Consider the following 15794-nt stretch of genomic DNA (forward strand, 5'->3'; position numbering starts at 1 on the left):
GCAGCTAGTCATCACCACCTACCGCCAACTCTTGGGCTACTCTTTTACCAACGAATAGTGGGATTGACCATAACATTATAACGCCCCCACGGCTGGGAGGGCGAGCATGTTTAGCACGACTCGGGCGCGAATCCGCGACCCTCAGATTACGAGTCGCACGCCTTACGCGCTAGGCCATGCCGGGCCCCAAAATGTGTAAAAAAAAACCTTTTTCTAATATACATAATGTGTTGCATAGATTTTATTAAAATACTTCAAGTGTTGCATGGTTTAAAGAACATTATAGTTACAGTATCTGAGAGAGATATCAGAAAATTAAACAGGCCCACACTCTCCCACTTCTCTCAAGACAGTGGTGTTAGTGTGGACAAGGATCCTATTTTTGTAGGTACTGGAGGCATTAGACAGTAGCTTTCAGAGAGTTTAAACATTTCAAAGACTACATTAAAGGTAAGATACACATAGATTTTGTGGATTCATAATACATAGTGTGAACTAAATATCATTGCTATTGAAGCTGATGATGGTAATATTTAGTGTTCTATCTGTGCTTACAGAGAGATCCAGGAGATTCTTCTGTAACTGTACTTTAGGGAAAATAAAATTAAGAGTGTTTAAGAATCGTCATCATATACTCACGTCCCAGGTTGGAAGCTTTAGGCAGTCGTCATTAAGTATGGTGATAACTTGAAGCAAGAACTGGTGGTGTTTCAAATCCTAACAACTCTTCAGGTAGTTACAAGCTGAGAAGTGGTTGTATAACAATCAAGTATGATGTTAATTTGTAATTTGTTTACAAATACTGTAAGATTTTCTCAGTTTTTGTTTGCTTTTGTTTTCTCACCAGATAATATGGGAACGGGAAAGGGTACTACTGTGGATTAATCTGTATGATATCCTGGTGATATCATCAGATAGTTGCATTATTCTAAATACTCTATCACTTCATCAGGTCAAGAAGCTAAGCAAGATGTCACTTTTGGATTATTTCCTTCAAGAATTTGGATCTCCAACTTCAGAAGCATTTCTATACTCTCAGAAAATTTTAAACAGAGTTGTGCTGGCTAGTTTCTTCTGCCTTACCTGATTCGAATGAGAGACAGGTATGTAAAATTATACTTAGAAACTGATTTGTTTGTCGCTGTAATTCATATGGTGTGTAGATCAGTGGGATATGAAAAGAATGGTTTTTATGACCAAAAGTTTAGAACTGGTTAATTCATTAAACCTTAGCCAGGATAAAAGTATTTAACAAGATATCATAACTGGCCAACTCTTGTCATCTGATCCAATATGAAAAGACAGGTAGGCAAAAGACTTTTTGATTCTGTTTTAGGTGTACAATATGTAGAACCATTATCTGAGAGTAGTTAATTTGTACTTTATTCAGTTGAAAGATGGGTAGAACAAAAATGTAATAATTGATAATAAACATGATTCCCAATCTGTTATTTGGTTCACCACTTGTCTTTGAAATGCATCAGTTTGAGGGAAATTTGCACCTCATTATTTGCTCTGGGCTATGGCAAATCGAAAGAAACAAACTTGGCTTCTTGTAATGGTGGATTATATATTATTTGTTGTGTCTTTAGTTGTATTTCACTTATCTCTGTGATCATATACGAGGGCTGTTCAAAAAATACGCGGACTGTTTGAATTGCGCGGCTCCAGTTGGTTCCAGGGGAATCCGCTTGGTGTCGCTAGATTCGCACAGATCAGCTGATTACGACGCCATTTCCCGATTGCAGATATCTTAATTTGTGTATTAGCTACGCGGTTTAAGTGAAGTGCGATTTTTTCGTTTGGCGGATTTCAGAATGAATGACCTGAAGGAGCAACGACTTGCTGTGAAATTTTGTGTTAAACTTGGAAAATCTGCGACTGAAACTTTTGCTATGCTTAACACGACTTACGGTGGTGTTGCTATGAATCGTACGGCATGTTTCAAGTGGCATGAACGTTTTAAGGATGGTCGACAGTTCATTGAAGATGATGAGCGTCCTGGACGTCCTTCCACGTCAACTGACGACCCACACGTCGACAAAATCAACACCCTGATGCGGGCAAATCGACGTCTGACTGTCAGAGAGCTTGCTGAAGAGTGTAGGATATCAGTTGAATCTTGTTACGAGATTTTGACCGAAAAATTGAAGATGCACCGCGTTGCTGCGAAATTTGTCCCTCAGAACTCGTGAGTTTTTGGCCAAACACTCGATCACTGTTCTTCCCCACCCCCTCTACTCACCTGGCCTTGCTCCTTGCGATTTTTTCTTGTTCCCCAAACTCAAAAGACCCTTGAAAGGAAGAAGATTTGAGACGATTCCCGAGATTAAGGCAAATGCGACGAAGGAGCTGGAGGACATTACAAAAGAAGCGTACCAGGACTGTTTCAACAAGTGGAAACACCGTTGGGATAAGTGTGTGCGTTGGGGAGGAGAGTACTTTGAAGGGGTCCCAGACCTGTAACTTCTAAATAAAGTACATTTTGTTTTATGACGTCAGTTCGCGTATTTTTTTAACAGACCTCGTATTTGTATAGGATTTGCAAAATATGTAGTATTGGTGATGGTAACGTATTATTCCAAATTATTTAACAAACAAGTTGGTTAAGATACCAAAGATAAACCAAAGTCCAATCTTATCATTACAAATTCACCACTTTTCACAATGAGGTCTTCCTCAATCGACATGTTCTTAAATTTCTATGCCAATATAGGTTCACTATGTCGAGCCCCTTGATGTGAATTCGATATACGTCATTGCTTTGCAACAAAACTTTCAACTGATTGTTCTTATGTCAACTGTAGTGTTCATGCTGAATCCTGAATATTCATGTTGAGTTTTTAGAAAAGTTTGATATTCATTATTAATTTTAGATTACCTCTGTGATGTAACAGAAAAATAGTTTAATTCAGAAGTTTTATGACATCGAGTTGTACCGAAAAGCAAGATAAAGTTTACCAAGTAGTGTTTCAGCTAACTCTTATATTACATTTTCTATTAGGCCTAATGATTTAATCAGACTACAAAATAGACCTGCTATTACTGATGTTATAGGGTCAGTGTAAAAAGTTTTAAGTGATAAATAAATGTCAATTAAAAATATTTTTGGTAGTTTAGTCCAGATATTATCTACTTGGCTTTAGATAAATATAAATATACATTTATTACTGCCAAGTATCTTTTATCCTTCGTTTTCTACTTTTGACCTACAATACAATTACAAGACTTCAGAATGCTATTTAATTATTTTCCAGAGTGCACACATACTTTTGTTCATAATAACATTTGATTTTGAATCATAAGTTTTACTAAAAATATGGTAGTTAAAGAATTACTTTGAGACTGATGAAGTAAGTGAAGAGTAGGTGAATTTTGGAGATACAAACAACTTTGTTTTAGTAAAGGTTTTCATTTTTATACAAGTACTATAATAATATAAAACTAATATAATATAATACCAGTATTATTGAATTTATCGATTGTGAAAAAGTTATAAGTTTGTTAATACCTGTGAAATTTGATAGTTTTTGTTTCATTTCAACCAATTTCTCTGGGTAAAATTAGTTTTAAAATTAAAAATACTATAAATATCATTAAAAGAATGACTACTATGTATGTGTGTATATAAAATAATCTTATTTTTCTTGTTTCAAGTAATTTACAATGACAGCTTGTAAAATGGTATTTATTTCCTTAGTTTGAGGATAGTTCACAAATTAAGGCAGTTTACTTAACTAATAAGTATTTTATTTTCATAAGATTTTGTTTTCATACACAGTTTCATGTTATCTAACAAAAGTATATAAATGGGTTTGCATAAAATTGACATCAACTTGTTTTCTATACTTAAAAATATATAAAACACTATTGAATTATGTTTCCTATTATAAGCTAGACTGACTTAATGAAAGCTGTTATAACTTTCAACTGGTCTTGGTTTTCGGTATGTGCTAAGGTGTTTCGTTTTTTAATTCCTTTTTTCCCTGTCAGGTTAAGGGATGATTAGGAAGTGACATGTTTAAATATCTCAAAGTTCTCATGCTGTAGGGATTTCTTGCTGCTAATAAACACCACAACAAGATTCTGACTTTGGTTGAAATAATGCAGACTAATGCCCAGCTTTATTGCTTTAAAAATAGAGCCAGTGCAATAAAAGCACTAAGGGAGCAATTTCACATAGGTTTAATGGAAGACGCATTCAACTCTTCATCCATACTGTATACAATATTTCCTTCAAAAATTATTGTATGAACACAAAAAAATAACTTGAAGTCATGGGAAACAGCATTGTATTTCCTGATGAAAAACTTCTCATGTGAACAAGAATTGTTTTTGTTTGTATCTTTAATAATTTAGATAATTAATTCTCTATTTTACCTACTGTTCCAATCATTCTTGCTTCATGCACAACCTGTCATCTACAGTAGAATCATCAGTAGTTGTAATTAACACAAAATATTTAAAAAATTAGAAACATTTTCAGTTTAGGATCATTGGATGTTATTCGTTATTCCATTAGAGTATGTAATACACTTCACAAATAACTAAGATGTAAGTTCATCAGCCCTTTTGTTTTTCTTAATTTTGTGCTCTATTGTTTTGTATGAACTTGGTTTTCTTCTAAAGAGTTTGCCTAGTGATCCTTGTCTGTGGTAATAGTAATTTTTGGAACCTTAAAGTAGACATGAGATATCAGATTGGAGGCTATAACTTTGTTGTTGTCTTTACCTTGTGTGCATAGGTATGGTACTTTCATTTTACAAGGGCTCTGTATAATAACTTTCTTAATATAGTCAAGTGGACAAGCCTAGTAATATAAGTCTTTTACTACTAAAACCTTGAAGACAAAATAAAATTTACTAAGATTTATTTGTTGTTTTATGTGACTGGATTATATTTCAACCACTGAACTTCAAATTTTTTGTGATAAATTCAATTATATATAAAACATAATAATATGTTTTATTAGCTGAGGTGAATTTGTCATCTTATTTATGTGTATATAGATAAATTTTACTTGAGGTATATTTTGAGCCTTGCAATTTTATTGTTCAGCAATTACAGTTGTCCTTAGTTGACTTTATTTCATTAACTTGAAGGATATTAATATCGATATTTGTGTTTGACAGTCATTAAGTTATTTCTTATATCAAAGATATTAGTATAAATATTGATAATAATTAATGTGCTGTATAAAACTAGTAATGGTGAGAAATGTGAAATTTATTTAGGATTATTAGAAGAAAAGAAGGAAATATTTCAAGATATGTTTGTAAATATTCAATTTTTTAGGCTGTAATTAATGGAAAAATTTATTTTTCTGTATTGTTACTTTTAGCTGTCATAAATATTTGTTGTTTTCCCAGAAATCAAACACATAGAAAAATACTTAGTAGCTCTACATCTGAAGAATTTTATGAAAATTTCAATGTGTCATGCAGATTTACTCTAGTAATTAAAGTTACATTATTCATGATGACTTACAATAAAATATATTGTTTTTGTAAGAATAATTATTCAAATGATTACAAAAGACTTGAGATTTTATAGTTATGCTAAGCTATAATTCTGTTCATTAATTCACTTTCATAACTGTTAAAAATGAAGGAAAATTGGAGACTTATTGAAATGAAGCAATTAGTCTTTTATGAAAACATGGTAAATTGGAATTAAATTCTATAAAATAACAATATTCACATACATGCTGCTATGTGTTAGAAAATGTAAAAGTTATAGTTAATTGTTATTAGAATAAATTTAAAATGACTTGAAGGCCCACTTTTTAGCTTAAATTGTTGATTTGAAGTTTGTGTGAGTTACTTAAGATGTAAATATTCTAATTCTGATATTATTTGAAGTGTTTTTTCATCTTGCCTGTTATATGTAAAATAGTAAGCCCATATTATTGCTTTAAAGTTAGAAATATTTATAGATTTATTGTCACATTTCCTGCAGTAATATGATATAATAAAACATTTCTCTAAATTATGTAGAATGCAATGAGTTTTAACAAAGTTAAATGCTGCTTTCACATCCTCTCATATTATAAAACATAATGTTATACAGCTGGAATACACTGAGTATTCCCCTTAAATATTTGCCATAATTATTTAAGAATATATAATGTGATATGTTATTAAATTAGACTTAAATAAATTTTGTTACAATTTATATAAACAAAAGAATTTTATATTTTGGTACTTGAAATAAGGTATACTTTTATGGGAGGTTGAAATGTATGTGTGATTAATTTTAGACAGCTTTTAACAGTATTTAATTGTATCGAAAAAAGTGTAGCAGCACCCTCAGAGTTTTCATTTTGCAGTTATAGCAGTTAAAACCTTTAGGTTATTGAACATATTTGTACAGTTGTTGCATTATAAATCATTACTTGCTAGTGTAATTATCAGAACTTTTAAATCATTATACATACCAGTGCAAATGATAGAAGTTATAAATCACAAGATGCTAATATAAATTTTGGAATTTTTTAGTCATTATGCACCTACCAGTACAATTATAGTTTTGCATTACACAGTAGTACAATTGTTACAATTTTTTAATATTTACACACTTGTCAAGTTATCATAAGTTTCAGGTTCTGAGTTGTTATACATACATGTAACTATAGATAATTTTAATTCGTTACAGGTATTAACAATGAAGAGGTTTATTTCTAGTACAAAAGAATTAAATCTGTTAAAGTTGTTCACAGGATAGTGCATCAACTAAGACTTTTCCTATTTTGTTTATCCAGTTATAAACGTATGCTTTCATAATATTTGTTTTTTACATGTAAGTAGCTCTTAAAATGACCATTGTATAATATTATTCACATTTGTTATGAACTGATTTAAGAATTTTCACTGTAAACTACAAAAACTTTAAATGAATGCATGCCCTAGTTTTAGGTATTGAAATTAATTTGTGTCAGTTTATTTATACACGACTGGAAGAAAAAAACTACATAAAGATGTGCTCCTTCTATCTGAGATGCACTCTAACAGTGAGTTTGATAGCTTATAATGCTAAAAACCAAATTCTGATGCCAATAGTAGATGCAGCATAAAGAACCCCTTGTGTAGCTTTGCATAATCACTAAAAAACTTTCCCAAATGTTAAGTGGTATCCTCTGCCAACTGATTTATTTTTTATGTACATAATTACTTGGATGTGTGATCTGTATTATTAAAACAGATGTAAAATTTATTCTACATCAGTTGTTGGGCAATATGGAAAAGGAGAACGTCTTAGCTGACTTTCTAATAGGGCAAGTCATAGGAACCTGATTTTAAAGTTCACTAGGTGTGATGCACACTGTACAACTTGTTTTGCTATCAGATATGCACAGTATCAAAGATTATCACTCCATGGTTATTATCTCCTAAATCTCACCAAGCAAATGTAATGGTGGTTGGAAGATTAGTACAGCTGAATGAAACTGTCTTGTTTTATGTCACATTGATTTTGAATCAAACTTAATATCATGGCTTATCTTGCAGAAAATTGTAGATGTCTTACAAGAAAGAATTAAAGCTGCTATGGTGGCCAAAGATGGAAATGCACAATGTAGTAAGTATTTTATTTATCTTTTTTTTCATATTTTTATTAGAACTTATTCTTTCAGTACAAAACATTACTCCAAAGGTCATAATCATATATCATAACTATGACTAATGTATTATTAGCAGCCACATGAAACAGTTATTTATACACTTACTGCATAGTTATTCTGATGTAGTCTTTTCAAGTTTCATGACTGTTGTACTTGAAAAATTCTAAGGAGCATTTATGGCATTTCTTGTTTTTTGACAACGTAAGAATAAGATTCATGTTTCTAGTACTGAAAATTGGTGGAGGAAAGTTAAATTATCTGTAATTTTAATTTTGTGAAAAGGTAGTCTGAGTAATCACAGAAAAATGTAAAACATTCATCAGGTTTCTATTTGTGTTGCCTTGGATTTTCCACAAAAGAACTTCTGCTACATGTACAGGTTTTAGTCAACCCCCATAATGCTGTACATGATGTACACATTTATAAATAACCAAGCAAATATGTTATAGTGGTAAAGAAACTTCAATAACCCATATTTCCAAGTTGTTGTCTAACATTTATACGTACTTTAGCAACACCATGTTTAAAATAAAATAATTGATTCAGTACCACAGTAAAGGGTGTGCTAGCAAGTGAGTAAATGTTCTTAAGCATTCTTACATGATTTTTTATATTATTTGAAAACAATAAGTCTTAAATTTCTGTTGTAGGGTAAACTTTATTTTATTATATTTTCTCTTGTTATTCAATTTATTGTACATTTGTTTGTTTTTAAACTCATAATGTATATTTGTAAAGATTACATGAGGACTGTTTTCTACATTAAATATTTTTTCTTTAACTGTAAGCTATTAGCCCTGAAGATAAGAGGGTTGAAAGGTTACAATTAAAGAGAAAGTATGTAATGTAGAAAACAGTACATGTTTGTTTCTAATGTGTAATTATAGTACCAGTTAAGATAGACAGACCCATTATTTCCATATCTGTATTTTTATTGACAACAAACCATACAATAATGCTTTCTTTTTCACACACACAAAACAAAAGCTTTTCGAATGTGATTTGAAAAATGGGAAATATGCAGAAGTTGTAACACCTAGCAGCAGCAGCAGTTATGAATGGTGTGCTTCTGTTGGTGAGCAAGTAAGTGTCATGCGACTGCTATTAGATTGATGTTGTTCAAGTAAAATAAGCTCAAAATGTGTTTGGCAAAAAATCTAAAATCATAAAATTGTTCATAGAATTAAGAATGTGGATATTTCAGAATCTTTCTGATTCCATCTTCATAACAAATATTTTAAAAATAATTAACACCAATTCTAGCCTAAGTTCTTCAGCAGTTAGTACCTAATACTCTTTAATAATGAGAGAGAGAAACATAGATCTAAAATGTGACAGTATAATGCAATGAATGTCATAATCTAACTACCATGCACAAAATAATAAATATCTGTCATTAAAGACAGCCAAATTAGCATATGTATGATCAGGCTATTCTTTATTTATATAATCATTAGTATAAGTTTGGATATTTTAAGTTATATTTTGTACTCTATCACTAACGATTTTGAAGACATACTTCTGCTTAGATGTAAGTACAGTATTGTAATGCATGTTACCAATTTTGGTTTCATGTGTTCTTGTCAGTTGTTGTTTTTTTCACGTCTAAAATAAAGTTTTTAAACATTGTTTTATGATTTTCCATGTTATTACCATACCCTGTGATGACTGATAAACAGCAGCATTGACAACAAATAAAATTATTCAGAAAAATTATTGTTTTAGACATTCTTTAAACATAGATGTGTGTTATCATATAAGACAATTTACAGGTTAAACACCACATTGAAATATTTTATTTATACACAAGGTTTCCATTTCTTTGAAAAGTTAAATTGACAAGAGATATTTACAGTGTATGGGACTTTTCCATTAAGTAAAATTGGTGTTGGTTACTATAACACAAGTATTTAACATCAGAATGGTGTTCCCTCACTAGCTCAGCGGTTAGCATGAGGGCTTATAATGTTAAATATTAGGATTCAGTCCCTGCAGTTGGTATGGTATAGGTAGCCCATTGCTTTTGGAGAATAAAACACAAACTTCATTAAGTTACAGATGTTTTATTCAAAGCAAAATATATGATAGCTCTTACTTAATTATTAAAACTGAGAGCTTTTACTTAAGTATATTGTACATTCACCTGTAGACATACTGCAAAAGTTAGTCAACATCAGTAAGTATATTATACATTCAGTTGTATACATACTGTAAAAATTAGTCAACACAAGTAAGTATGCTATACTTTCAGCTGTAGGCATACTGTAAAAGTTACAGTCAACACAAATAAGTATATTACACATTCAGCTGTAAACACTGTAAAAGTTAGTCAACACTAGTAAGTATATTATACATTCACCTGCAGACATACTGTGAAGGTTGTTCAACACCAGTGAGTGTATTATACACTCAGCTGTAGACATGCTGTAAACGTTAGTCAACACCAGTAAGTGTATTATACATTCACCTGTGGACATACTGTAAAAGTTACTCAATCACAATTAAGTATGCTATATTTTCAGCTGTAGACATACTGTAAACGTTAGTTAATACCAGTAAGTATATTATACATTCAGCTGTAGACATACTGTAAAAGTTAGTCAATACCAGTATTCTGTTACAAGTAGCCTTGTAGGTAGGAGTACTGTTTACTGTCTCTCTGATTATTAGTTCTAGACCATCTGTTGCAAGTTGAAATACTAAATACTAATCTGTGAAAGATGAATTTCCTAGCATTGTGTTCACTTACTCTTGGATATTACTGCTTAATATCTCCATAAATCTTTAATCAAAAACAGCAAGCAAATGTTTGTACCAAAACATTTGATGTCAGTGAGTTGGTGCTTGACCAATATGGGTTAGTGATATATCAAAATATAGCTCTCTTGAACATGTTCATGCCTTACACTGGTGTGGGTTGTTGTTTTTTTCTTAAGATCCAAGCATTTTCTATTTGAAAACACAAGGAAAATTCTAAAACTTTAATTAATAGGTAATTTGATTGTTGTCTCTTCCATCACCTGGTGGGAGGAGGTATTTTTTGTTGTTTCTTATAATTTCAAACATTGGACCTTTCTACATTAGGCACCATCATCATATTGCTGCTTGGATGTCATTTCCTGGGCAGTCTGGTTTTGAATTAGAGCTGAACCAACCAACATGAGTCTTCACAAGTGAGATGAAGGGTAGAAGACCTCCACTTTCCTGAAAGATAGATGAACTATTTCTGATACTGCTGTATTTAGACAGAATTGATATCCCACATTGGTGGAGGACCTCCAGCTTGTTGGGGACTGGAGGATTCATTCTTGATCCAAATGGTTCTGAGGATTAAGTTTATCTTCAGATTACAGTTGGCTACTCCATCATCACTTTAAATCAGGGATGCATCTGGATTCAATTGGTTGATGACCTTCAGCTTTACACAGACTATGTATTAATCCATGTTCCATTGGTTTGAGGATGAAATTGGCCTCCAAATTGTGTTCTAGCATGCTCTAACCATTCTGTTTTATGGACCTGCCTGGCTTTGGCTAGTTGAGAACCTCCTACTTCTGAGGAGGGGACATCCTTGTCTCAATGGTTGGAGGATTAAGTTGATTGCCCAGTGGATTGAGAACCTCCTTCTCCCAGGGACTGAAAGTATTAACACTTGTTTCAGTGGTTTGAGGCTGGAATTGATCTCCCAATTACAATCTGATATACCCTTGCCATTCTACACCATGAGAAATTCTAGCCTCAACTAGTTGAGGACATTCCCCATTCTGTTGGTTTGGGAATGGAATGAGTAGTTTACATAGCTTCAACCATACATGCCACTGTTTTTCATCAAAGGCAAAGGGTATTCCCACAAGTTTCTTCTTCACAGAGATTTTGCACTCCATGGGCTCTCTTTAGTTCATTCCTGAAGAGGGTTGATCTTGGTACAATTACACTGGTCCTTTCACCATTTCATTGTGGGATTTTATCTATTATGTGAGAAGAGGTAAAATTTTGTGTGGAAAGTTTTAATTTCCTAAGCAGAAAATGTACTACCAATATATACCTACCTCATTTCACATTTATTCCCCCCATTTCCAGTCTTCTCTTCTGGGTGCCAATGAGGATCGTGTGTACTCCTGTTGGTGGAGGGTTGTCACATGATTATTTGTATTCTGTATTCTAAGTGTAACTGAACCACATTAAATATGTGTTGTTAGGTGGGAGTATCAAGTCTAGTAACAAGCAAACATTTGAGCATATAGAGGGCAGTACTAATCATGAAACCCATTACTTAAGAAGAGCTATCTGTCGAAAATACATTTTCTTTGTAGGAAAAATCATAATATCCCCTTTTAAACCCTTTTTTTTGTCAGTGGAGACTGAGTTAAGGTAAGCAAGGTGCTTGTGTTAAAGATTTATTAGTAACACATTTGATACATTTTTTCTTTGCTTTTCCTTCCTTCATGCATATTCATGGTAAAATAGGTAGTATAACTACATATCACTTGAATGATATTGTCAAATAGTAAAGTTTTTAGTACACTGAAGTCCAGTCAGTTCAATATGAAGTGAATGATATGCATGGTATCATTCTAAACACTTGTCCTCAGTTCTTAAAGAATTAAATTAAAGGTGGCTATTTTTAGTGAAAACCACAGATTTAGGTGACACCAGAAATCTACAGTTATAATTTTAGTACTATGTTGAAGAGTAGTGAATACTGACATGAGTCATCCATTTACTGCTTTTTAAGCAAGTTAAATTTTAAAATATTTTTCAATAAGGCAAAAAGTCTTATGAATGAAACTTGGGTATTGGAGAAATTGTTAAGAAACAGGTAATTTACATTTCCGTTTGGTATATTTCAGCTATAAGCGATTTTATTTTGAAGAAAGTAGTTCCCTACTATAAAATGTACCTGATGAAAGTTTCAGTTTGAGTTGTACTTTTGATGAAAGTAGACTACAATGTCTGCACACAAAAACCATGAATGACGAGGCAGCAGATAGGCCTTTGAACTGAGTGCATTTTATTCTTACAATCTAAGGAAGCTTGAAAACTGTATCACGTAGGAAGTAGAAATATTAACATTAATCGTTAACAACCCATAATTTCGTATTCATATAATGTGGATGCACTTCAAGTATACTAAAAATATCTTACAAAAACACTGAGGTCATTGAATATGCAGTTTTATACTAGAGTAGCCTGTGGTGCTACAAAAACAGTTTTTTAAATAATTTTATTACACACATTGATCTTGAAGTATAATCACATTGAATTATAATTTATATATATATATATATTCAAGATATTTAAATATTTTGGTCTTGTCAGAAGAGATAAGTCTTGCACTATTTCTTGCCTTCCAGTGGCTCAGCGGCACATCTGCGGACTTAAAACGCTAAAAACCGGGTTTTGATACTTGTGGTGGGCAGAGCACAGATTGCCCATTGTGTTGCTTTGTGCTTAATTTAAAACAACAACAACACTATTTCTTGTTCATTTAATTATGTGATTACTTTGTAATTATTAAATGAGATGCATTAGCCCTAGAGATTTGATGTTTTTTATAATTATGTTTTTGGCAAAAATAAAATAACCAACAATGTCTGACGATTATGGGCTATTGGAAATTTACAGGTGAAAGTCCATTCAGATCATCAGATTATTTTACTGGAGAAAAGTTAAATATTTCAGAAGAACAATATTCATCTTTATAACTTCAGTTGCCCACCGCTAGTACAGCGGTTTGTCTTCGGACTTACAACGCGAAAATCAGGGGTTAGATTCCCCTCGCTGGGCTCAGCAGATTACCCGATGTGGCTTTGCTATAAGAAAACACGCATAACTTCAGTATTTCAACAGTTACGGGAAATCGCCTATGTATACGAGTGTTGATACTTAGGCTGGTATCAACAGCCTAAAATGACAATCATACCATGAGTGATAGAATTTTGAAATTGGTTATTGTCGTTTAACAGTATGAGCTCTAGTCAATCGCTATATTCAAGCAGAACGGGACTATTATTATTACTTTTTAACAAATGAAAGCAAAACTTTGGATTTTGAAATCACCAATGAAAATAGATCTTTGTGTTGCTTAACGTTACTAAGTAGTTAAATGTGAACATTTGAAGAAAAACAGTATTCTATACAAATCGTAATTTCTGTTGTTACAGTTATAAAGATCAGTACATACATATTCCAAGATAGTAGTAATGTTAAGATGATTTTCATTCAATAGTATTTTCTCGAGAAATCAGAAGCTCTTCCTTTCAACACTACAAGGCTGTCTTTTACACTAAGTTGATAATCCTAGATATTTTAATAGGAGGACAATCTTACATATGAATATAGTATAACATCATGTTTATTAATGCTATAATATTTCCAACGATTTGGAGATTGTGTCACCTCGTAAAACTTGGAGTATGAATTTAAAATTTTAGTAGCTAAAAACCTGTGACTTCAAAAGATGCTTTGTACTTTGTGGCCGTTTATATATTGAAATGTCAACAGTCAAACTGTACTATTCACCAAAATAAGAATAACTATCTCTTTTTAATCTGTCAATCCAAGTTTAGGGAAGGTTATCCGTTTCTTTGTAAGAAATTCTGAAGCACGTGCAGTTAAATCACATTCTGTATTAATGTTAAGAGTGGTAAAAGTACTTGTTTCCTACAGTTGTACTTGTTTCCCTTAGTTTAAACATGAAAAACAATATCAAGTTTCATCGGTAACATTTCGGATTTTTTAAACTTTGCAAAAAATAAAACGTAACTCATAAAGTTAGTTGAGTTACGGTGGAGTATTCCATATTGCATGTTCCTCTAGTACAGTGATTCTCATCCTGTGTGCCGCGGTGTTTTTGAAATACAGTCAACTTTCTTGGGATTTTACAAGCAAGTCGAACACATCAGTTAATAAAAGCTATTATAGAGACACTCTGAAACTTTCCAAAACATTCGATGGTTTTCATTGAACTCAAGCACTGAGAAGTTCATACTTAAATTTCATTCTCGACTGCAACGGTTCGACTGTTAGTTTTATTGTGGCGCAACAAGCACTTCGTACGTCATAAATGATGCATCAAACAATCAAACTGTTCTCTGGAACACGTTTTCATTCTGCGGTAAGCTACAGCTACTATGCTGTAGGTAGGAATTTTATATCAACTGCAGAAATTCGCGCTTATCGTGTATGAATTAGCTTTATTTATCCATGGAAAAATATTTAAGTCTGGTGCTGCAAAAGAGAATGTGTTTAATCAAAAGCAAGGAATCAAACGAAATTACAAAAACGAATACATCGAATACGGTTTTATCGCTTTGGAATCGGAACATTCTCAATTACCATTCTGCCTACTTTGCAATCCAGCTTTATCGAACGAGGCGCTTGTTCCTAGCAAACTGAAGAAACACTTGGAAATAAAACGTTCAGCTGTGAAGGATAAACCAAAAGAATACTTCGATAATCTCGCAGCTCAACAACATGAACAATCAAGGAAACTTGTGAACTACATGAAGCTGCCCGACAAAGGATTAATTGCAAGATAAAAGGTTGCTCAATTGTTGGCAAAACGCAAGAAAGCGCATACGGAGACCGAACCAGTCGTAACGTGGACAACAATTTCAACGGTCATTATCCAGCCAAAGCCAAACTATTTTACAAAATAATCAACAGTATAGTCGAACTGTATTCTTTTGATATCATAATGTGAAACATCTAAGTATGGTATTCTAAAGCACATTTTTATTTAATTCTAGAATGTATATATCTTATAAAATTTTCATGCATATCAGTATATGTAGATTTCACATAGAACTTTGGTCAATAAACTAGTTCCTTTCACTTTAATTACTTATAGAATTGTGTGATTTATTTAGGTCATCACATACACATTATCATGGGAAACACTTCCTTCTGTATAATTGTACACGCCGTGTGAAAGTAAAAAGTGATATTTATAATTGGTGGGTATTTTGAGGTTATAAGGCCCCTTGACCAAAAGAAGCATAGCGAACATATCACTACAATAACATTACTGCTTGTTGTTTCATGTATATGATCCTGTATGTTCTTTACCTTAAAATGATTTTCATTTACTTTAGACAAATGTTTCTAATAGTTCTGCTTCCAGTAAATGCACTGTCATTAATACACAGTCATCAATTTGTTTGTCGATTTAATA

At 32.3% G+C, this 15794-nt stretch overlaps 1 long non-coding RNA gene across 2 annotated transcripts; it reads left to right on the forward strand.

Moving 5' to 3' along the window:
* The first annotated feature begins 297 nt into the window (after window positions 1-297).
* Window positions 298-15460, forward strand: LOC143257024 (uncharacterized). Of its 2 annotated transcripts, none has more exons than XR_013031663.1 (3): window positions 298-1103; window positions 7506-7575; window positions 8606-15460. It is a non-coding gene; the product is annotated as an uncharacterized LOC143257024 (long non-coding RNA). The 2 variants fall into 2 exon arrangements; XR_013031662.1 differs by lacking the exon at window positions 298-1103 and adding an exon at window positions 2195-2964 and having other exon boundaries at window positions 13244-15460.
* The last annotated feature ends 334 nt before the right edge of the window (window positions 15461-15794 follow it).

This window comes from Tachypleus tridentatus, chromosome 7 (genome assembly GCF_004210375.1).
Source record: "Tachypleus tridentatus isolate NWPU-2018 chromosome 7, ASM421037v1, whole genome shotgun sequence".
In the NCBI taxonomy this organism is placed as follows: Eukaryota; Metazoa; Arthropoda; class Merostomata; order Xiphosura; family Limulidae; genus Tachypleus; species Tachypleus tridentatus.